At 33.7% G+C, this 24,404-nt stretch overlaps 1 protein-coding gene and 1 pseudogene across 3 annotated transcripts in view; one reads left to right on the top strand and one right to left on the bottom strand.

Annotated features, from left to right (window-relative positions):
- Positions 1-24,404, top strand: part of MARCHF1 (membrane associated ring-CH-type finger 1) — a 1,059,500-nt gene that overhangs the window by 123,516 nt on the left and 911,580 nt on the right. The window lies entirely within an intron of this gene.
- Positions 13,840-14,344, bottom strand: LOC127541410 (VIP36-like protein; annotated as a pseudogene).

Here is a 24,404-nt window from a genome sequence, read left to right as displayed (position 1 = left end):
TCCCTTGCAAGGAAAAATCCCATCTTCCTTCCTTTCCTCCCCAAAATATTAAAGCTATTTCTTTTCTTTAAAAATATAAGAAATAAAATTTTTATAGGCTGTTGTAAAATATTTTTCCTTTTTGGAGATATATTGACCATCTGAAAGTATTGCCTTTTACACTAAGAATCCCACATTGACTGGGCTTTGATCCTTTGCTTTGTAACTTTTTGGTTGCTTCTGTAACTTTGTCTTCGTGCACATTCAGACCAAGCAGCAAGTTCCTTCCTATGAACACAGTAATGCAGGATTTTCAGGCACACAGATCATGAATTTAATCTTTTTTTCTCTGACATTTTCTGTTCTCTTCCACCGCCCACACACCATTTCTTTTTTAGATGCTCTTAGGTTTCCTGTACTAGAGTTAGTTAATTTAAATTGTAACTTTATGTTTCCGGGGCCATTTTTGTATTCACAAATTATAGAATTCACTTTCCAGTGCTCAGATTTTTGACATTCCTCAGAAAATACATCAATATTCAAAATCATTATAGTTACTAAGTTTCTAGAAATTTTCTTTCCCAACTTAGACCAAGTGTGAAGGTAACATTGTATGTGTTTTTAAGCATGTCTTACTACATTCTGATCTAAAATGCCTGAAATTTTTCCTTTTGAAGGGAGGGTGATGTTAAAAGATGTTTTTCTTCTGGGTTTCCTAAGGCAAGAAGATGTAAAAACTCTTTGTAGGGTGTGAATTATGACACAGTTGCACTTACTCATGTGGAATTGCCTTTCTAGAATCATGCTGATGCATGTGGCAGTATGATGCAACAGGAAAGGCCATAGATTATAAATCAGAATATCTGGATTTTATTCTGACACTATGCATTTCAATCTAACCCCATTATGCCCTCTAAGATTCCCATTCATGATAAACACATCTCCCTAAGTTTTGCATTTCTTTTTCTTATAATTTTTATGTCTATAGGCTCTCACAGATATGTGTCTCTCTTCTGATAACACTGTTTCCCCTCTTCTATCACCTCTAGTACTAGTTGTGCCTTTTCTTATAACTCACAAGCCCCAGTCATATTGCTCCTGGAGAAGGAGTCATAATGCTCCTTGTCGCCAGTTGTCACTTCTTTCCTCTTTTGAAATATGCACAATTAAAATCTTTCACCCAAAAATATTTCATCAAAATTATCTTGAGTATAGTATCCTGAACCCCAGTCCATCTCCTGTCTTTCCACATGAAATTCAGTACCTGCCTGTTGTGATCTTTTTCTTCTCAAAACACAGCCAGGTGATAAAAGTTCAGATCTTTTATTATTTCCAATATAGCCCGGTTAGCTTAGAGGCCTATCTCTCTGCTTGGTTCCAAGAGCTCTCTCCAAATGTCTTTAAATCCAAAGGTCTGGTCCTTCAGCCTCTGCCTCTGCTTTCTTCAGCCTCCAGCCAGCTCCAGTCTTCATGTCATTCCGGTGAAATCTCGACTTGTAGCATCTTCCTTTCTGAAGAACACTTCTTCTGCCACCAGCCAGCCAAGTGGAAAATATTCTGCCTTGCCTTGGAGAGAGGGCTTCTGGCGTAACTCTACTGAAATCTGACCGAGAGCTTCTGTCTGTTTTTTTTATCCAAGAGGGAGGAATTGTGGGATATGAGAGAGAGGGATTATGGGTTTTCTCCCATAGTGCTCTCTGGCCCAACGAGCTTCAAGGGAGGTGTGAACTCATTGAACTCCAATGAGTAAAGGTGTGAACACAAGCCTTGTATTAATTAGTTCTACTTAGTACCTTGTTTCAGGTTCTGCCCAAAACATCTTCTTGTAAGATTAGATCAACTCTAATTAGTTAGCAGTTAGTAAGGATTCCAACACCTGCCTATCATTTATCTTTCTTCCCCAATTCCTACTCTAGTCCTAGGGGGCTTTAATATTGACTTAAAGGCTTTTTCAAATGATCTAACCTTTCATTTCTTCATCCTTCTTGTATACTCTACCACCATCACACATAGTGATGGTTACACAATAGATCTTGCCATTACTCACATAAATTCCACTTACCTACTTAGAATTGACATTTCCCTAACTATAACTTTCTAACATTCAACCTTTCCCTATCTTTCATTCCTTCTATACTTGTTCTTTTCCATTTTTTGGCATTTGAATGTCCCCACCCCTCAATATTTACTCCTGCCCTGACATTACTCTGCCAATTTCAACTGAATAGTTACCCATTTCAACTCTACATTGTTTTCTATTCTGGAATCCTTTGACTCATTGTCTTATTACTCTACCACTCTACTGTTGTTAAATCTCAGCCTAAATTATTAATTTTCACCACTCAATATTCATCTTTGCTTCTCTTACTCAAAACCTGTTTAACAAAGTTGAAGGTTATCCCACAACTCTATTAATTGTTCACATTGCAAATTCATGTTATCTAACCCCAACCAAACTTTCTTTATAACAAGGTAACTTTTCCTCCTTCCCTCAATTCATTACCTATTTGACTCCCTTCAGAAACTATTCCAAATTTTTTCTTCTCTCCTAAAATAAACTTCCTCCTATTCTCTTTCTCTACCCTACCCCCAAGATGAGTACATCATTTCTTATTTTACTGAAAAACATGAAGCCATATGACATGAGTTTTCTTTTCAGGCATACTATTCCTTTCTTTCTCAGTCTCAGACAAAAAGGGAGTCCTTTTCTCTACCAAAAGCTACTGCTTCTTATGTATACTCAATTCATCCTCTTTAGCTTCATCCTTAATCTTCTCTCTTTCTTAATCTTAAATCTTTTATTTTTTCTACTAACTTATACCTTGCTTATTGCCTTCATAATATTCAGTTTTTCTTACCCTAAAAAAAAAAAAAGCAAAAAGAACCCCTACAAAACTTTCACAGGAATCTGTCATGCCCTGAAGCTATCATTCTCTGACTTTTTTCCTTTTCTCAGAGTCCTGTCCTAGTGATTTAACTTTAGACCTAATAGTTAAACTGAAAATGTTCTCACCAAAGTAATTACTGATTTTTAAATTGCTACATCTTATTGTCTTTTCTCAGTCCTGATTCATTTGTCACTGTTGATGATCCTAGAAACTCACCCCTCTCTTCATTTTTATGACATTGCTATTTCCTATTTAATTTGCTACTTTCCTGACTATTCTCCTTGTCTTCTTTGTTGATTTTTCATCTATATCACACTCAACTCTGAGAACTCTTCAAGATTCTGACTTGGGCTCTCTTCTTCCTCTATGTCCTTTTAGTAACCTCATTGGTTCTTATAGAATTAACAATTATTTCTATACAAATGACTCCCATATCTAGTTCTATTCTCTCTTTGGGCTTTAATCCCATGTCATCAATGGTCTATTAAATATTTCAAGCTGACTGTTCTGGGTATGTCTTAAGAGTTATCTAAATTGCTGTAGAATGAAGTAGACAGAGCCAAGAAAACATATACAATGACAACAACAATATAAATGAAAGAACAACCCCACCACCACCACCACCACAAAAGCGAATATAATAAAATAAAATAAAAAGATTAAGAATGATGGAAAAAGATAGGAGGATACTACCAACTCACTTTTTTTAAAATGGAAATGAGAGGGACACAAATATGTTTTCAGACTTTTTCTAATGCATTTTTCTACTTTTATTGTCTTTGAAAAATACTGTATTGTATGGGATGACTCTGGGAATGAAAAGGGGAAATCTAATGGGGAAAAACATAATTATGTACGAAAACAAAAGGCATCGATATAAACTTACTTTAAAAATTCAGCATCTAAAAATAAATCATTGTTTCCTCCCTCCACAATTTTCATTTCTATAAATTTTCCTGTTTGTTAAAAGCACCATGTTCCTTTTGTCTCATGCTATTATATTGGCTTTAGCCTCAATTCTTCACTTTCTTTCACCTTACAAATACAGTTAATTGTAAATCTTCTTGTTTGTCTTTTATAGATACCTTACATTCGTATCTGACTACTGATCTTAGTTCAGGACCCTATCACCATGTTCCTTTTGTCTCATGCTATTATATTGGCTTTAGCCTCAATTCTTCACTTTCTTTCACCTTACAAATACAGTTAATTGTAAATCTTCTTGTTTGTCTTTTATAGATACCTTACATTCGTATCTGACTACTGATCTTAGTTCAGGACCCTATCACCTCTCACCTAAATTATTATTACAACAAGCTCCCAATTGGTCTCCCTACCTCAAGACTCTCTTAGCTTTGGTCCATTCTCTATGTTGATGCCAATAAAATTTTCCTTGAGTCATGATTTGACCTTGTGATTCTGTTAATCAAAGTCCGGATTTTCCCATTGTTTCTAGAGTAAAATCTAAAATCTTCTTTTGAGATTTTTAAAGTTCTAGACAACCTGGCCCCAGCCTACTATTTTAGCCTCATTCTACCTGTATTTTTCAATCCAGTCAAAACAAGATCAATCCAGAGCTCTTTCTACTAGTTGTGGCTCTTTCACCAATATCCTGTATGACCTTAGAAAAATTGCTACCTTGAAGTGCTATTATAGAGAAGTAAATTAGTTCAGCCATGCTGGAAAAAAATTTGAGACTATACTCCCAAAGCTAGTCAGTAATGTTTTGACCCAGTGATATTCATTCTAGATCATATCTCAAAGAAATCAAAGAGGAACATTTACATATGCAAAAATATTTATAGCAGATCTTTTTTGCAGTGGCAAAGAATTGAAAATTAACAGGGATCCATGAACTAGGGGAGAAAATATGATATATGAATATAATAGAATGCTGTTATATTGTAAGAAATGAATACAAATCTGGGAAGACTTACGTGAACTGATGTAAAATGGTCAGAACAAGCAGAACAATTCACTGTAGCATGAACTTTGCAAAAATGAACAATTTTGAAAAACTTAAGAATTCAGATGAATGCAGTGACCTTCCTATCTCCTGATATTGATGGACTAAACTGGTAGATGAGCCTCACAATTTTGGACATGACCAATATGAAAATTTGTTTGCTTGATTTTTTTATTTTATTATTTTATTTTATTTTTATTTTTTATTATTTTAAAGATTTTAATTTTATTATATTTTTTTCACTTGAAAAGGGAAAGATGAAAGAAAGAAAAAGGAAATGATTAAAATTTTAAAATAATAATAAAAACAATAAAATAAATCATCTTTATTATTTTGGGATTTGGTATCTTCATTTGTAAAATAAGAAGGTTCAACTAGGAAATCTCTAAGTTTTTCTTAAAGTCTAATTCTTTATCCAGAGAATGTCCATTCTTTGGAATTAAAATAATTCACTGTAACAAGAAATTAAACTGAGTTTATTTTTTTCTGTAAGTATTTTAAATTTAAATTATTTATGGAATAAAGTACCTCATGAGGGAGGAAAAATTTGGGGGGTAACTAGCATGAATCATCCCATATTTATTTTTAAATTCAGAGATATTAGACACTTCTAAAATATATGATGGGAATTTAAATGGTTAATAAAAACAATAGATAGGTGGAAGTTATTAGTTTGACAGGAGATCCCAAGAGCTACAACCAAGATAGACTGGTTATTGGAATTCATTTTTAAAAGTACAGTAAGGAAATGGGTTTTACTTTTTATAGCCTAGCATAGTGATGGAATATGAAATCTAGTTATCTCATCAGGGGAAAGAAACCTGGATTTTCATTTTTTAAAATTTAAAGTCATATATGAATCTCCACTATAACTCCACATATCCCTTCTATTTTTTTGAGTGCTGGCATTAATTATAAATATTTGAGAATGAAATGTTTTGTTTTGCGTGGGTGAAGCAGTGTACCTTGCCACCTGCAGTTTTAAAAAGAACCATCTGATGTTTTCTTGTTTTATCTTTTTCCTGTTTTTCCACTGATAGCTGAGTAACCCTAGGTTATTGTTTCTCAATTTCTTATCCATAGAAAATTGTTACTAGTTCAGAAAACTTTTATTATTAAATTGTCCTTCCTTCTAGAAATCTGTGCGTACTATAAATCTTGACTTCTCCCCTTCTTCTTCTATATTTGATACCTCCTACCCTTGTCTATATCATTTTTTCCATCTCATAGAGAAGCATGTTCTTATTACTGGTCCAGAGTACATATTGGGCTTTACTACCTTAGATCAGCATAGAGATGGTTTTGTGACTTTGCAGATGTAACCTCTCATGCTCTCTTGCTAATCTTTCTCGATTTTTCATCACTCCTCATTTATCTACTTAACATGATGTTCACACAGTTTTCCCCATTTATAGCCTGTGTTGGGAACCGGAAACCTTTTGAAGTTATGGTTTTCATGCATAATTTAGTTATTTTTCCAAAGATGAAGTTCGTATATATGGGATCTGATGTGTGTTTAACAATTCTGAATTGAAAAAAAAAACCTGTCTTGATGAGTATTCATCCATCCTCTGGAAAACTCTAGTCATGAGAAACTCATTATCTCCTAAAGGTATTCCATTCCATTTCTGGAGAGTTCTCATTATAGGGATTTTTAATAAATGTGGCATTAATTCTGCAATGTCTACAGATTGTTTCTAGTTTTACCTCCCTAGGCCACATTGTCTTAAGTTGAATCCTTCTTCCACAGGACAACCATTTAAATGCTCTAAGATGACTACTTTATCTCCTATCCTTTTTATCTTCAGCCTAACCACATTCATTTCTTATAGTAGCCCAGTAGAATACATACAATGTACTATGGTCACTTTATGACTTCATTCTACTTTGATTAATCTATTCTATTTCCTTAATAATAGTTTAAATTTTTCATTCTGGTTATCAAGACATGTTCCATCCTCACCCTGAACTAGATTGTAAACTCCTTGAAAGTAGAGATTTTGTAATTTTTTTCAAAAGTTGTTATGTCCTTGGTACCTTGTATAGTGACTTGTAATTAGGATGTGCTTCAAAAATAACTATTAAATTTAAGATAGAAACTTGATAGATTTGAAATTTCTCTTTAGTCAGTTTTAAAGTTTTTATTATGGATGAGCTATTTTTTTTCCTCTCCAAATTTGCTGGTACCAAACAAGTTGACTACCTAATTCATTGGTATGAATTGAGTTGCTGTAAATTTTGTTAATTTTTCAGGGAAACATTTATTCATAATTCCAGTAGTTGATAGAATATTTAGAGATCAGTTGTTTTAGGTATCAATTTCCTTCAAAATTAAACAACAAAGTTTGCTACATTGCCCTACGCACTTAATAATTTACACTGTGATTAGTATTTGACTGAAATGTATCAAAATATATTTGCATATGAGTAGTATGTTGGATGCATTGCTTGCTATCCATTCACAATAAAACCCTAGAAGAATCAGTAAGGATATAAGTAAACCAAAAACATCATTATTTATCTAAAAATAAACTAAACCTTATGTTTGTGCAGAATATGTTATTAAAGAAATAGCTAGTGAATATCTGGAAGAAGAAATGGTAATCACAGAAAGCCCGCACATCATCATTAGCCACATACAGACTTAGACACTTACTAGCTGTTTGACTCTTGACAATTCACTTAACTTCTCTGCCTCAGTTTCCTCATCTCATTTCTCGACATATATAAATGAGAATAATGATAGCACCTACTTCTCAAGATGGTTGTGAAGGGAAAAATGTGATGTTATTTGTAAAGTGCTTTACAAAAGTTAATATAATACACAAATGCTGGATATTATTTCCTTTTTAGAAATCCTCCTCCTTCTCTTCTTCCTCCTCCTCCTCCTCCTGCTGCTGCTACTACTACTACTACATTCATTTGCTTGCTAGCTACCTACCTAGTTAGCATTATGACACACCTGACATGTCTCAGCACTGTCCTAAATTATGTAAAATAATTATTTTATCATCAGTGGTATAAATTATGCATAACATCTGTCTTGTCTGGTAGAGTATCCTATAGAAATATGATATTCTATAGAGTATTCTATAGTAATATATAATTTTAATAAACACAATAGTTTATGTTCAAGGCAACCTTATTGCCTTGACTAAAGGCTAAAAAGATACAGACAGCAAGCCAAACAGGCTTGGAAGGAGATTATTGTTGATTCCTTGGCAACTTTGAGAGAATGAATGAAAAAGCATTTATTAAATAGTTTCAGTATATCAAGCACTGGGGATACAGAACCAAAATCAAGACAACCCTTCCTCTCCAGCTTGTATTCCAAAAGGAAGAGACAACGCAACAATAAGGGAGAAGTAACAGGTAATGGTATTTTGGTTTAGAAAATAAAATATATAGCATGGATAGTGAATTGAATAATAGGACAATCCATGCACACACCAATAGACAATGGCAGTGATGGTTTGATCATACTTCTTAGAAGCAGAGGTAGGAGTGTGTTTGTGGTGGAGGAAGAGAGAAAGGAGGGGGCATTGTAAAATAGTACAGAGCAAAACATGACCCCAGTGAAGATGAAGATGTGTGAGATATATGAGTACAGAGTCAAGTGGCTTACCTCATTCTAGGCATGGTTTCTGAAAGTTCAATTTGGAGGTTAGGATAAAAGCAGTAGAGGGAGTTAATTTGAAGATGAAGTAGCATGGACTATGAAGCAGGAATATAAAAGCAAGCATGCTGAATTGCCCAATAGTGTTTATCACTGTCTGAAGTCAACATTTTGTTGAAATACAATCAAGATTTGTTTATGTTACTTTAGTCAACTTCCTGAATCTCTCCATGACTCAGTTTCCTTATCTGTAAAATGGGAAGGTTAGATTTGATGGTCACTAAATCTAAAATACTCTAATTTTGTAATTTCTAGATTGATTCTTTTTCCTTGACCTGATTTGCTCTTGATGTTCTTTCTAATCAACATTTTTAAACTGTATTGCTTGTGTTTTTGTCCACTTACTGGGTTTTCCTGGCCCCAAAAGGACTTATCACTTGGTGGGCAAAAACACCAGTAATGAATCTGAATTTGAAATTGAATCATCTTTAGGCAGCAGCTCCATCATCTGTGGCCGACATTGTACTTGAAGCCTTTCCAACTTGGAAGACTCCCAGGAGTACTTGAATATTTTCTTTTTACTCTCATGGCCTTTGAGAATACCTGGGTTTCATCAGAGTCATATTCTTTCAGGTAGGTACTTTTTAGGGGTTTTATGGGACAATATGAACAAGACCCACATAAAATGATAATAATATAATAACAGCTAACACACATATAGTGCTTTAAGGTTTGATAGCAGTTGGCTAATATTATTTTATAATCACAACCCTGATGGATGCTATTGTTCCATTTTAGAGATGAACAAAAGATGCAGACAGAAGTTAAATGATTTGCCCAGGTTCACAAAGCTAGCAAGAGTCTGAGGGTCAGATTTAAGATGAGATTTTCCTAACTCCAGGTTTAGTCTATTATCTAATAAACTAATAGTTGCCTGTACCCATATCAATGAAGTCAATGTTCCACCTACATTCTTGCTTCTTAGAACCTCCTTGTGATAGTGAGTAATTATAAAATGAGATACAAATACCAGTCCTTTCTACAACTCTTTAGTCCAAGATTTGATTTTGGTTTGAGGAGAGGTTATGTGGGGGAAGGGAAGGTCAAAATTGACTAATAATATGTTGTATAATTTATGGTTTTAGCAAATCCTTTCTCCCCTGACAGCACAAATGAGAGCATTATTAGAATATCCAGCTTTTGTTTAAAAATAAAACCAGAAGTCTTTAACTGTGAATAGTAATTTAATCTTTACATTCTTTTTTATTATAATGAAAATAATATTTCTTAGTGACAGGTCTTGTAATTGTCTTATATTCTGGGACCCTCACATCTTAAAATCTGTAATCATAGATAAGCTCTTTTCCATAATAGGCAAGTAAGTTATTTTATATAAAATATTTCTATGCCTCCACCTACAGTAGTCAAACCATATTTGTAAAATAAGCACTTGCTGAGAAGACTGTCACGTTGTCCATTGTTAAATTATCAATTTATGGTGGGGGGAGGAAGAGGAAGGAACTACACATAACTTTACAATGAATGACATCAGGCAAGGTTGCTGTGGGAACCTTAACTCTGAATTTGGCTTTTGTAAGTTAAAAATCTCAGATGTAATTGAATTTCTTTGTATTTAATTCCCCCTTCTTTTTTGTTAGGAAAAATGTGACTGCATATTCATAATCTATGTGTCAAGCCTGTTTATACTTCTCAGTAGTGCATCATGGGTAAGAAGGAACTCATACCATAAAGTAGCTCTAGTGACTGATTCCAGACTGTCTCAAATATCCAAAATAACTCTCTTATAGAAATATTACTATTTGGTAAGGGGCCTTCGAGTGTTGTAATGAGTGAACCTGACCAGCCAGTTCCATGTTAGTTTCATTTCATTATTGAAGAATTTAAGAGTCCTTATGGTTGTAAGGTATCAAGAAGACCACTTTTGCTTATTTTCAGATTCTGAAGGATTCTTTTGAGGTCTATGAAAGAGAGATAAAAAAATCTCAGTGACATGCCTGAACTCTCTAATAGTCAGTGATCAAATTCTGGAACAATGTTTCAGAATCTGAATTAGCTCTGTCAAAGTCTGATATGTCAGAAGCCATTTAGCACCAGGCTCAGAACTTCCAGGAAATTTCCTTCACTGTCTTTCCCCACTTCACTAGCTATTAACAAAGTCTCTAGCAAGCTGATTCTTCTCCCTTAATCTATTCTTATAGTGTTTCTACTTCCTTCTAAAGACATACCTTAACAAGTACATATATGTACTTGTCTCCAAATGACTATACACAGAGACATTTAAGTATACATATATATAAATACACACACATACGTACATACATACATAAATATATATCCGCCTGTCTATATACAGGTGTATTCCTATTTGTATACATACATGTATACATACATATATATATATATATATATATATATATATATAATATATAAATGTATACATACATGCACACATATGAATGTGAGTGTGCAAACATAAAACATCAGAGTTTAAGAAATCCTAAATTGAAATTGTATCAGTTCATAGTTATATTGTGGCTTTTTGAGCAATGTACTGTTTTTTTGAAAACATATCTAGATATCCATGCAGTCTGTGAATGCTTAATAAAACTTCTATGATTGATCATTATTCAAATGTAATTATCACAAAGCTCTTTATTTGTAGAAACCACTATGTTAGTAGGATTGATAAGAGTCTTACATTTGATAGAAATTCCATGGTTTTTTAAATTAAGTTTTTGATTTTTGATTTGATTTGATTATTGATAGTCCCAAATCTTGATCAGGTAAAAGTTAATTCGACAAGAATCACTAGAGAAGAGAACTTCTGTGTTATTAATTATTATAATGTATGAGAATATTTTGTGGATCTTAATAAGTTAAGGTACTGACATTAAGTTGGTTTACTAGTAAGCAGGCTTTCTTACCAATTCCATCAGTAATGCCAGTAAACTCACCTTTCCATCCTTTTCAAGGAGGAATTAGAATATCCAGTTGAATCCAGAGATAAAAAGTCACCTGTTCCCCTACCTGTCAGCCAACAATAGGTGTTACAAAATGCTTCCAAATTGATTGCAGATTTTTAATAGACAAGACTGTTGTGTATTTCAGCTGAAAACTGTTTTACTACCATTATGTCTAGCTGTAGACTAGTTCATTTCAGTGACTCTCTTTTCATGTTAAGTCTTTGTTAAAAGGCATAGTTCTTTTAGAAGGTACTGGTCTCTCAGATTCAATTACTTGCAAGGATCGATCTCAAGTCTAGCTACACATCCAGCGGCTCTGTGATTTCCAGTAATTTGAGTTTAATAGATTTACTTCTGTGTTCATCTTTCATGAAAGGCATTTATATTTATTGATCCCTTTTTTTTTTTTTTTGCTTGGTATGGAGCTTGTTTTATTTCCTGTTTTTCTCCTTCGAATGGTGTTAGGCCAAGGGTTTGATTTGCTTGTATGAATACCTCGGCAAGTCATTAGAAATTGTCTAATAAAAACTCTATCAGGAGAGTTTTATTAAATTTTAATTGTCATGACTACTGAAATGTGTACTTTCTTCTTATTGAGGCTATCCTACCATGGCTAGTTGAATAATAATAGATCAGTTTTTCAAAATGAATCCTGACTATTTTGTAAGTTTTTTTAAAATGCATTCTGAGGAAAGTAAGATATTTTCCTCAGGGATGATATTTAGGGCTCTCTCTACATAAGTAAACTTGATGTCTTAGCATAGGTGACTCCCTCATTACAGAAATTGTCTTTCTGATCATTTTTTAAGGACCATTACTTTCTGAAAATTGCCTCAACATCATTGTAAAACTCTTAATGTGGTGATGCCCATGTGAATAATCAGTTCAACCATTCAGATGGAATTGACTGATGGTTTCATTCAAACTAGCTATTTGATTTTGTTGACTGGCCAATCAAGCTGATTATATGTGTAGATAATCCATGTATAATTCCTGGAATGTTGCCATGTGTAGAATCCTAAGAAATATTTGGTGAGGATTGTGTTCCTATTTATTTTACCCTTCCTTACATACCTGTTATATAAATAGCAGAATAATCCTTATTCTATGATTAAATTCACTAAATTTAACTTCACCAAAAAATTAATGTGTTTGTACTCTGTAGAGCACTGTACTAGTTATTGGGTAGATACAAAGTTTATACAGATTAGAATCCTGATCTCTACAGAGTTTGAGTTTCTTATTAATACTAGTGATAATAATTTAAAAAATCAAGATTCTGTTATTTCATCACTGTGTATACTGCCCTGATACAGATCTCAACTTTAGATGATGTCTTTAAATATTAAAAAAGGAGCTACTATCTAGCTCTCTGATGATGAGTATCTCCAAACATAGCCAGACTGTCCCTTAACTAACAGACATATTAAAGCCTTTGGAAAATGTTATGAACTGAACACAAGCTTCATTGGCATGTCCCAGCATGTGAATGATCCTAGATTCTTATCTGGGCCAGACTAAAAAAAAGATAAAAATAAATTAGCACAGAAGAAGTACAATTAAGCAAGTTAGAGTGTAGTCTGAGATGGAAAAAGGGAGGAAGGTTGTCTGAGTTGAAGGGTTTGGTATAGAGGATTACTTTATGCAATATCAACTTGAAGTAGGGTTGATGGATAACAAACAGGGAAGCTAAACAAGTTTGAGTTTTGAATGAGAGAAGAGAAAGGAAAACAACTAGGACAAGATTATTATAAAAAATGCAAATGGCAGTGCTGAAGAAAGGACTATAACAGAATTTTGTTGTTGTTAGAAAAAAAAGCATGAAGTAACTGACTGAGAGAAATGAACTTATACATAAAATCTCTTTGGTTTACAGACCCAGTACCAATAATGCTGGATCAAAGGGTATACACAGTTTGAGAGTACTTTGGGCAAAATTCCAAACTTCTGTCCAGAATGGTTACATAAATTCACATTGGTTGTCATTTTTAGACAGTTCTGATATCTGAGATAGGAGAAGTCTTCCTTCTGGGTTGCAGGTTGGCGATCAGTGCTTCTCACCCAATGCTTAAGAGTTATAACCCCAGTGGTACAGTCACAAGAGCTCAGTAGAAAATGCTTTTGACTCTGATCCTGCCATTTGTTGTAAACAATGATGCTTATGACAAGGGCAAACACAGCAGCCACAAGAGAAAAGAAAATGATGAGAAAGAGGGCCATATCGCTTAGGGCTCCATTGGAACTATCACCTCAGGTACCTTCATATTGTCCATTGAGAGCAGAAGCACATTTTGATGTAGTTTTTCCTCTTCTGAAGGATCTGAAAGATCCCCAATGACAGAAGAGGTCATGGTCATAGTTGAGAGAACTGTTGCTCACCATGGCTGAGGCATATGGGAACACCAGCTATCGCTGTTTTTCCTCATTGGGATAGGTACGTACAAATACTCCCAGTCCTATAAAATTGTCCTTACTCCCAAAGACAGGCCTTGGTTGCATCTGATCCTTTGTATACCAGATTGCAAGCTATCTCCAATCAGATTTTTCTTTCCTTGTTTATGGAGTTTAAAAAGAGCTTGCAGTTCTCAGTATCTCAAATAGCAAGGCACCTGGTTCCACGGAGCTCCCTGCATATCTGGGGTATGATATATTGAATCATCATCAAAGCATTCTCCATCAAGGTCCACCGTGAAGAACTACTAGTACCCACACCCCGGTACAGCTTGGACAGCGAGTGCTCTTGTTTCAGGTACTCATCAGTCTTGTCTATCTCCATCAGCCCCAACTCTGGCCCAGAATCCAGCAAGAGAAACAAGATCAAAGTACCAAAACTTGCCTGGTCAGGCTAAGCTCCCTACCCCTGCTATCGTCACCACTACTACCAGTCCAAGGTACCAGGAACCACTGCCATCTTCCTTGCTGACCAAAATTACATTGTTTAATCATATCTCTTGCCAATAAGGCTTTAAACTTTATTTTCCTTTCATTGATTTCCATTTGGTGAGATGTGAGACTGTGGTTAGATTATAGTATAGGTATCATATCCAGTCTTTTTTCCCAATAAAACTTTTACAAAACAATAATATATTAAAAAGGGAAATTTAATGTTTTTTAAAATGCCCAAACAACAGAAGAAAGCTCAGGTGAACAGAAAACTTTAGAAAGTAGTAAGTTGGGTTCATGTAGAATCCTCTTTGTGTTCTGCTACATAGGTGAAAAAAATTAGTGTTTAAGTGGAAAAAAAAATTTAAAATTACTTATGAATTTATATTGTAAGCCTATGTTGCCTATTGTTTTCATAAATCTCTGCTTGTCAAGAAGATCAGATTTTTGCTGATTGTGTTTTTTCTAGGTTTTTTTTTTATGGCAGTTAACTTTTCTTTTTAATCATTAAAATTGATGTTGATGTCCTTTTTCTCAATCTTTTCTAGTTTTGGCTTTAGAAACTTATTTAAATAAGTCAGATTGAAGTTATTTTTATTTTCCTCTCATAACTTTCTCTAATCTTTGCTCTCCCAATAGCTGATTTAGAAAAGACTTTGGAAAGACTTTCATATCATTAACAAAATGTTTCTCTATTAAGATAGAATCAATCTTTTCCTTTAATGGGGGGTATTATTTGGTGCCAAAATTTACAAAGTCTCCCAGTTCTTTTCTTAGAGAAAATAGTCTTACTTGATAAAAGTAAGATATGTGTATATTCTATAAATCTTGGCCTCCGTCATTTCTAATACTTAAATGATTCACCACTTTTATGGAGGAATTTCTTTTTTTTAAGTTTATGAATTGTTTTACATATATTGTCGCCTTTGATTCTCACAACAATACTGTGAGGTGGATATTATTATTATTTCCATTTTACAGATGAGAATATTGAAGCTTATAGAAGTTAAATAAATTGCTAATGATTTTCTGAGGAAGAATAATGAATATTATTTAACTCATCTTTCTCCAGTCTGGATCTCATCCCACAAAGTCTCAGTGTTTTATGAAATTGAATTTGACTCTTAGCACTAGGATCTCAATGTTTGTGGTTCATATTTTGTGCATTTGTGCAATTATCTGAGTCCATACGTTTGATTATTTTCTCTTTTCTTAGGTTTTTCTTTGCTGTTGTTTAATTGTGCTCAACTCTTCATGACCTCATTTGTAGTTTTCTTGGCAAACAAACTGGAATAGTTTGCCATTTTCTTTTCTTTTTTTTTTTTTTAAATAACTTTTTATTGACAGAACCCATGCCTGGGTAATTTTTTTTTTACAACATTATCCCTTGCACTCACTTCTGTTCCGACTTTTCTCCTCCCTCCCTCTATCCCCTCCCACAGATAGTAAGCAGTCCTATACATGTTAAATATGGCACAATATATCCTAGATACAATATATGTGTGCAGAACCTAACAGTTCTCTTGTTGTACAGGGAGAATTTGATTCAGAAGGTAGAAATAACCCGGGAAGAAAAACAAAAATGCAAACAGTTTATATTCATTTCTCAGTGTTCTTTCTTTGGGTGTAGCTGCTCCTGTCCATCATTGATCAATTGAAACTGAATTAGATCTTCTCTTTGTCAAAGAAATCCTCTTCCATCAGAATACATCCTCATACAGTATTATTGTTGAAGTATATAATGATCTCCTGGTTCTGCTCATTTCACTTAGCATGAGTTCATGTAAGTCTTGCCAAGCCTCTCAGTATTCATCCTGCTGGTCATTTCTTACAGAACAATAATATTCCATAACATGCATATACCACAATTTACCCAACCATTCTCCAATTGATAGGTATCCACTCATTTTCCAGTTTCAGCTACTACAAACAGGGCTGCCAGAAACATTTTGGCACATACAGCTCCCTTTTCCTTCTTTAGTATCTCTTTGGGGTATAAGCCCAGTAGTAGCACTGCTGCATCAAAGGGTATGTACAGTTTGATAACTTTTTGGGCATAATTCCAGATTGCTCTCCAGAATGGTTGGATTCGTTCACAGTTCCACCAACAATGCATTAGTGTCCCAGTTTTCCCGCATCCCCTCCAACATTCATCATTATTTTTTCCTGTCATCTTAGCTAATCTGACAGGTGTGTGGTGGTATCTCAGAGTTGTCTTAATTTGCATTTCTCTGATTAATAGTGATTTGGAACACTCTTTCATATGAGTGAAAATGGTTTCAAATTCATCATCTGAAAATTGTCTGTTCATATCCTTTGACCATTTATCAATTGGAGAATGGCTTGATTTCTTATAAATTAGAGTCAATTCTCTATATATTTTGGAAATGAGGCCTTTATCAGAACCTTTAACTGTGAAGATGTTTTCCCAGTTTGTTGCTTCCCTTCTAATCTTGTTTGCATTAGTTTTGTTCGTACAAAGGCTTTTTAATTGGATGTAATCAAAATTTTCTATTTTGTGATCAGTAATGGTCTCTAGTTCATCTTTGGTCACAAATTTCTTCCTCCTCCACAAGTCTGAGAGATAAACTATCCTATATTCCTCTAATTTATTTATAATCTCGTTCTTTATACCTAGGTCATGGACCCATTTTGATCTTATCTTGGTATATGGTGTTAAGTGTGGGTCCATGCCTAATTTCTGCCATACTAATTTCCAATTATCCCAGCAGTTTTTGGGCCATAATGAATTCTTATCCCAAAAGTTAGGATCTTTGGGTTTGTCAAACACTAGATTGCTATTAGATTGCTATAATTGACTATTTTGTCTTGTGAACCTAACCTATTCCACTGATCAACTAATCTATTTCTTAGCCAATACCAAATGTTTTTGGTGACTGCTGTTTTATAATATAGTTATAGGCCACCTTCATTTGATTTTTTTTCATTAATTCCCTTGAGATTCTCAATCTTTTGTTCTTCCATATGAATTTTGTTGTTATTTTTTTCTAGATCATTAAAATATTTTCTTGGAAGTCTGATTGGTATAGCACTAAATAAATAGATTAGTTTAGGGAATATTGTCATCTTCATTATATTCGCTCAGCCTATCCAAGAGCATTTAATCTTTTTCCAATTATTTAAGTCTGATTTTATTTGTGTGGAAAGTGTTTTGTAATTTTGCTCATATAATTCCTGACTTTCCTTTGGTAGATAGATTCCCAAATATTTTATGCTGTTGACAGATATTTTGAATGGAATTTCTTTTTGTATCTCTTGCTGTTGGATTTTGTTGGTGATGTATAAAAATGATGAGGATTTATGGGGATTTATTTTGTATATGGAGGAATTTCAATGCGTAATGGAAGTCAAAGAGGAATTCCCTATAGTTAGGAAGGTTATTTAGTTGCTCTTTTATATAGAAGATATTACTTCAAAATTGTAAAACTAAATAATATTCATAATCATTCAAAAAGAACTTGGCCATGTTATTCATTGGAAGAAGTCAAATGGATAAAGCATACTTATTGAAAAGACTTATAGAGGCAGCTAGGTGGCACAGTGAATAAAGCACCAGCCCTAAAATCAGGAGGACCTGAGTTCAAATTTGTCCTCAGACACTTAATTACTTCCTTGATGTATGACCCTGGGCAAGTCACTTAACTCCAATTGCCTCCAAAAAAAAAAAAAAAAAAAAAAAGGATAAACAGTAGGATAGCAACCTGTAGAGTTCATCTAATTTAATTGTCTGCTCATCTGGGTATCAGGTATTGTAAATGAAAATGAGCAAGGACCAGAACTGAACAAGTAGAGGAAGATGAATTGGATTGATTTTAAAAAATTGTAGTGCTTTTAATGACCCTAAGTTTCTCTCTGAAATTGAGTTCTATATTTTAAGACTAATATTTTACTAGTGATGTTGTAGGACTTAAAATCATGAAATAACATAATTTCTGAAGAACTAAAGTTGAAAGGTACCCAGAGGGCAATGGAGAAGCGCATGGTAGGCAGACATTAGTGAATTGTAATGCAATAAAAGGAAAGAATTATACAGAATAAGAGCTGTAAAGTATGTGATCAGAGAAATGTATGATCAAAAGAGATGGTTCAGGGACATAACAGGGTAGGAAAGGACAGCATATTCAATTAGTATCTATATACTATCAAGAAAATTCAAAGATGATCCCTATAACCTGGGTGAACTCCTTGTAGCAACTTTATAGGGATGTACAGATGACAGTTATATAAGACAGGCAATCATGCTTTTGTATTATTGCAAGGGAGTTGTAGTATAAGAATCATATCTAAAAATACTATGTATGCAATTTTTCCTAGTTTTTCCTCCTTGATGAAGCATACTAGTTAAAAGACGCATTTGTGTCCTACTTATTGAAGCCATAAATGATTTTTTTTTTTTTTTTATCAGGAGGATTCTCTGGTCATTATTTCAGTAGTAAAATATTGACACTCTCATACTTGAATCCACAGTGCTACTTGCCCAATCTGGGTTTTCTAATCTTTTAAATTCTGTTATCTCTGATGACTTTTCAGCTTCCTTCATACAGGTCTATCCATTTGCAAATGAAATCTTTGCTTTTACAATTAAGAAAAGTTTGTTCTCTTCTTGCCTGAATGTCCATTTTAGGAAGTTGGCAATGCACATTAAGATAGCCACTCTCAACAAACAAGTGCCAAGGTCTTCTTTAGCTCCAAATAGGATTTCAGTTTATCCAAAATATAGTAATAAAGATACTTCTTTAATATTATTCAATAGTTACAATGGAAGATTAAGAATCATCCTTCTTAAAGCTGAGAGGTAGTTTATCTTTGGGGGCCCATTCAATTTTTTAAAAACCTACAGGACTTCTACTATTTATCTGGTAATTTGGTAGGCACTGTGGAAAATATAACGATATCTAGGAAGGAAGGAAATAAATATTTAAATTATCTCATTTTAGAGAAGGAAATGGCAAACTACTTCAGTACCTTTGTCAAGAAAATCTGAGATGGGATCCAGCGAGTCAGAAATGAGTTATCAACTAAAGAACAACAACAAATTGTCTCATTTGAGTCTCATATCAACCCTGGAATGTAATTAATAGTTGAAGAAATAGAGGCAGATAGACACAAAGTGGCTTGACTAGGGTTAGATAGTTATTAAATATCAGAAACAGGATTTGAATTCAGTTTATCCTGATTCTAAGCCTAGCACTTTAATTACTGCCTTTGCAGGCTGCTTCCTTGTCTGTTGGTGATTTATAGTCTAAGGGAGAGAAGAAGCCTACTTTAGATTTACTGGATAGATAACCAAACTCAATAGTTAAGAAAACCACTGGAGTTCAAATCCTGCCTCACACATTTATTAGCTATGTGAACTTGGGCAAGTGAGTATGTCTCTTAGTGCCCCAGACAACTCTCTTAATTTTGTACATTGCATAGGAAGTAGAAGTTCCTCACCCAGAGCTTCTTAGACATCTAAGATCACAATTCTAATGCTTCTCTTAAGCAGAAGTATAAAAGAAGACACCTGTTGCCCTTCATCCACCCCATCACCTCTTAACAGAAGTGGGGGCACAATGGGTGTTGAACACTGGATAGTCTTAAATGTTTTTAATGTGTCCCCAGTTTTGCTAAATCTCTTGAAGTTTATGGATGGGTTGTGTCTGTTTAAACAACAACAAACTAGTAAGAACCCAAATCCAGAGTGGGCAATATTGATTTGTGGATTACAAAGATATAAAATAGGGGATTTTAAAAGGCCCATAAACTTTGGGGCAGAGAGGTGGCAGAGTAAATAGAGTGCCAATCCCGTGTCAGGAAAACCTGAGTTCAATTCTGACCTCACACATTTATGACTTATGGGATTCTAAGTAAGTCATGTAACTATTTGCTTCAGTCTGCTCATTTGTAAAAATGGACTAGTGAAGGAAATGACAAACCACTTAAGTATCTTTGTCAACAAAACCCTAAATGGGGTCATAAAGAGTTAGGCACAATTGAAGAACAACAAAAACATGAACTTAAAAAAAATAAAAAAATAGAGATAATTAGATATGAATATAAGTGGTTTCCTCTTTAATTCTATAAATTTTATTTTATGCATATAAAAATCATATTCTAAAAAGGAATCTATAGGTTTCACTTACACTGCTGCAATGATCTATGACACCAAAAAGTGTAAGAATCACTGACATATAGAAATATTCAGTACATTTTCCCTTCTAGTTGGCAATAGAAATGATATATTTTGAATATCTAGATTGTATTATTGTAAAATCAAGTTTATGATATTAATTAATCATCTTTTTTTGGATCTAGACAAACTAACATTATATTCCTGTGAATGTTAAGGAAGAAAAAGATGTTGACTACCTATTACAGAAACATCTATAAATTGTTTGGAAACAAAATTTTAAGCTCTTATCATAGTGAGATAGACAGAAAATATCAAGTTACATTATCTCCATCAACCTTATCAACTATATCAACCTTAAATTATAATAAATTATAAAGAAGTAAAGAGGTGATGGGAAGTGGTTTTTTTTTTATATGGCTTTTCCAGTGGAGTTAAAATAAATACAATCAAGTTTGAAATAATTCAAATATGGGTCTGGTGATAGACTACTGTTTTATCATGAAACTAGCTGAACTCACAGAGGCTCATCACCAGAAAACTGACTAGTAGGTGATAAATATTTTGGCCTGAAGCAGATCATGAAGCCATCTGCCATGCTTTAGTAGGATTGCTATCTGTACTGTTGGAGGAAATAACCACAATATTGGAATTATAAATCTTTTGAAAGATGACAGTGAGAATTGAGAATGTATTCTAGACAAATTATCTACCATTTTTTTTTTTCTTGCTGACTTTAACTATGTATAACATTTTGCTGAGTGGCAATGGGGATTGGGAGGTGACTTCAATGTCAGTAAGACCTGGGTTTAAGCCTTTTCTCAAATGCATATAAAAGCTGTTTCCCAAGAAAAGAGAATCTTTGCTTTGATCTTGTGAGCCTGGGCAGATATTTAATCTCTCAGTGCTTCCAGGTAATTCTTTAAGAATAGAAGTCACAGAGCATGAGAGGGTCTGCACTAGTGGACTTCCTCACTGAGAGCCCCCATGCCAACAAAATTTTTACTTTGCTTTTTTTTTTTTTTTTTTTAACGATAGCATGAAACATCTGCATGCATTTCTGGTGGAAAAAACACCCGAAAAATAAATCAACTAAAGAGTAATAGAAAAAGTGAAAAAATATATATATCAGGAACCATAGGAGGCATAATTCATTTTTTTAATAAAGGAAAGGCAATTTCAACTGTGTTAAAGGATATTTTGTTGATAATCTATTGTTGACAACATATCTAAGAAACCAAAGATTGCCCAAATCCAGTAGGAACATCACTATGGAAGTTTACTAGTCAAGTACCTGAAGCCTTATAAGGAGACATATGTAAATCATAGTTTATATTAACAGACATTTTGCTAAATATGGAAAAATCAAGACATTTAATTCTGTGTGTTAAACTCAAAGAAAATGAACTTGCTTTCCTTTGAAGAGAAGAAATTTTGCTTTTATGTATAAGTGCTAATTCAAATTTAAAACTACTTTTCCCCTCTTTCCTTTATGCAAATGACCACAATTAAATCAAGTAACTAGAGAAAATCTCCAGTTTGGATATAATTAGCTGCTAGAAGACAAAGTATCAACTTGAGAGTGAACCTGTGTATGATCATCCCAGTTCATTATGCTAGAGTTGATGTTAGGTGGCTCAACTTCCTCATATATTTGCAGCAACTAGAACCCAGAGAGGAGCAACACACTGATTTTGCAGATTGTCAGATTATTGTCTGGGGTGATTAGCTTCTCATGTTCTTCCCTCTTTCCTGGTCCCCCTCTGCCAATCCCCATCCCTACTGCCTTACCTGGTATTGTCTGAGTAAATAATCATAGAAAATTTGTCCTGTTAATATTTATATTAAGTGATGGTTAGTAGATGGAATTTGGGATTGTGAAGTATAAAGAAACCCACCCCCTGGACAAAATGGTATTTTTGATTTCTTCACTGATGGTGTATACCTCATTATAAGAACATTTCTGTTTTAGAAGATTATGAATAAGATTCTTTTTTTGCTATGATGCCTTGCAAGTGCCTTGCATGTAGTTGGCAGTTAATAAGTGTCTAGTAAATGGGATTTATTGAACTGAGGGGCTATAGAATTTTTAGTTTTTATATTCCAGGAACACCGAAAGGTAAAAATGAATGAGTAACCAATGGTCTACTTTCTGGATTCAGTTAACTAATTTATATTTATACATAAACACTGTTTTAGGTTTCCAAAGATTGATAGTTATTTCAATAATTCTAAAATCAAATTATTTTTCATTCTTATTTAAACTACACACTAAATCTTACAATTCCCCAGAATAATCAAAGCAGAGTGACATAGTGAACAAGTGTGGTGAAATTTAATTATAGCATCACAAATTTGGCATTGTTCTGATAAATATTTATGATAAAAAACTATTGCAATATATAATTATTTAAAAGGAAGAATATTAAAATAATGACTTTAAATAAAAGTCCTCTTGAATAACTATTAAGTGATTTTCTGTCATAAAATAGTTATTTGCATAGCATCATAACTTATTTTGCTATTAAAATTTGTAAGTTGGAGATAAGGTATTCCAGGCTCCAAAGTAAACTAGACCATAAGATCCAGGACAAAGAGTCTTTTCGGGCAAGGCTTCTTAAAATTTTTCCACTTGTGACCACTTTTCACCCAAGAAATTTTTATGTGATGTTGGGTATGTAGAAATATAAAATAGGTATACAAGTCAAACATTTGCTGGTAATAAATCATAATTTCATGACCCCTACACTCAATTACATAATCCCATATGGGATTATGAACCACCATTTAAGGTTTTTAAGTCATTGGTCTCCCTAGTAAATTCAAATCAAGGAAATGGCACATTTCCTTGATTTAATAATCCTGGAGTTTTAGATTTAAAAGTAAAAGGAGGGGGCAGCTAGATGACACAGTAAATAGAGCACTGTCCCTGGAACCAGGAGGATCTGAGTTCAAATGAGGCCTCAGACGCTTAACACTTCCTAGTTGAGCAAGTTACTATAACTTATATTACCTCAAACCACCAGCCAAGAAAAAAATTGAAAGAAGTTTTTGAGTTTAGCTAATTCAACTCCTTTTCATAGAGATGAAGAGCCAAAGTCCAGAGACATTTGATTGTCAAATGCCATTATGCTCATGGCAGAATCAGTGTTAGGGCTTAGAACTCTGATTTCCAGGTCAGTACTCATTCTATCAGTTTCTTTTTTCCAGTTTGGTTTCTAAACTCATTAGTCTACTAAATGCTTTTCTCCAAGGTTACCAGTGATATTTTTACTTGTAAATTTTATGGACTTTTCATTGGACTCATCTTTTTTTTTTTTTTTTTTTTTTTTTCCTGCAACTGTTGCTTCTGTTACTGGTAAGTCCTCCAGAAGATTTTCTCTTTCCATGATTTTCATTATTTTATTATCTCTTAAGTGTCCTCCTATTGTACATGCCTTTTTGATTTCCTTTGCTAAAGGATCAACCAATCAATTGGCAAGTGTTTTTTTTTTTTTTTAAGTTCCTACTATATACTAAGCTTTTTTTTTTTTTTTTTTTTTAACTCTTAAATGTGGGTGTTCCCTCATAGTCTATCTCTTAATGATCTTATCTACTTCCTTAGGTTCATTTATAATCTATGGAAATGACTCTAAGATATTTGGTTTAGAGGTAGTATGCATGGTGACATTAGTACCATATTAGGTTTCTACTCCCTGAATCTTGGAATGCTAGTTTTATTTCTGTCATTAATTTCTTAGCTTAGCAAATCATTTAACTTTTAAATAGTTATTTGAGCAGTAAAATGGTAGCTGAAGTTGCCCCCAGATGACTTCTATGATTTCTTCTACATTTAAAATTCTATGACTCTTTAATTATCCTATGCCTTCTGCTTGGTTCTGTTTACTAAGGAACCATCTGGAATTCTTTTGATAATTTAACTAAGGTTCTTACTAGGAAAAAGATACCCTGACCA

Source organism: Antechinus flavipes, chromosome 6, assembly GCF_016432865.1.
Source record: "Antechinus flavipes isolate AdamAnt ecotype Samford, QLD, Australia chromosome 6, AdamAnt_v2, whole genome shotgun sequence".
In the NCBI taxonomy this organism is placed as follows: Eukaryota; Metazoa; Chordata; class Mammalia; order Dasyuromorphia; family Dasyuridae; genus Antechinus; species Antechinus flavipes.
This window is presented reverse-complemented; position numbering and strand designations above follow the sequence as displayed.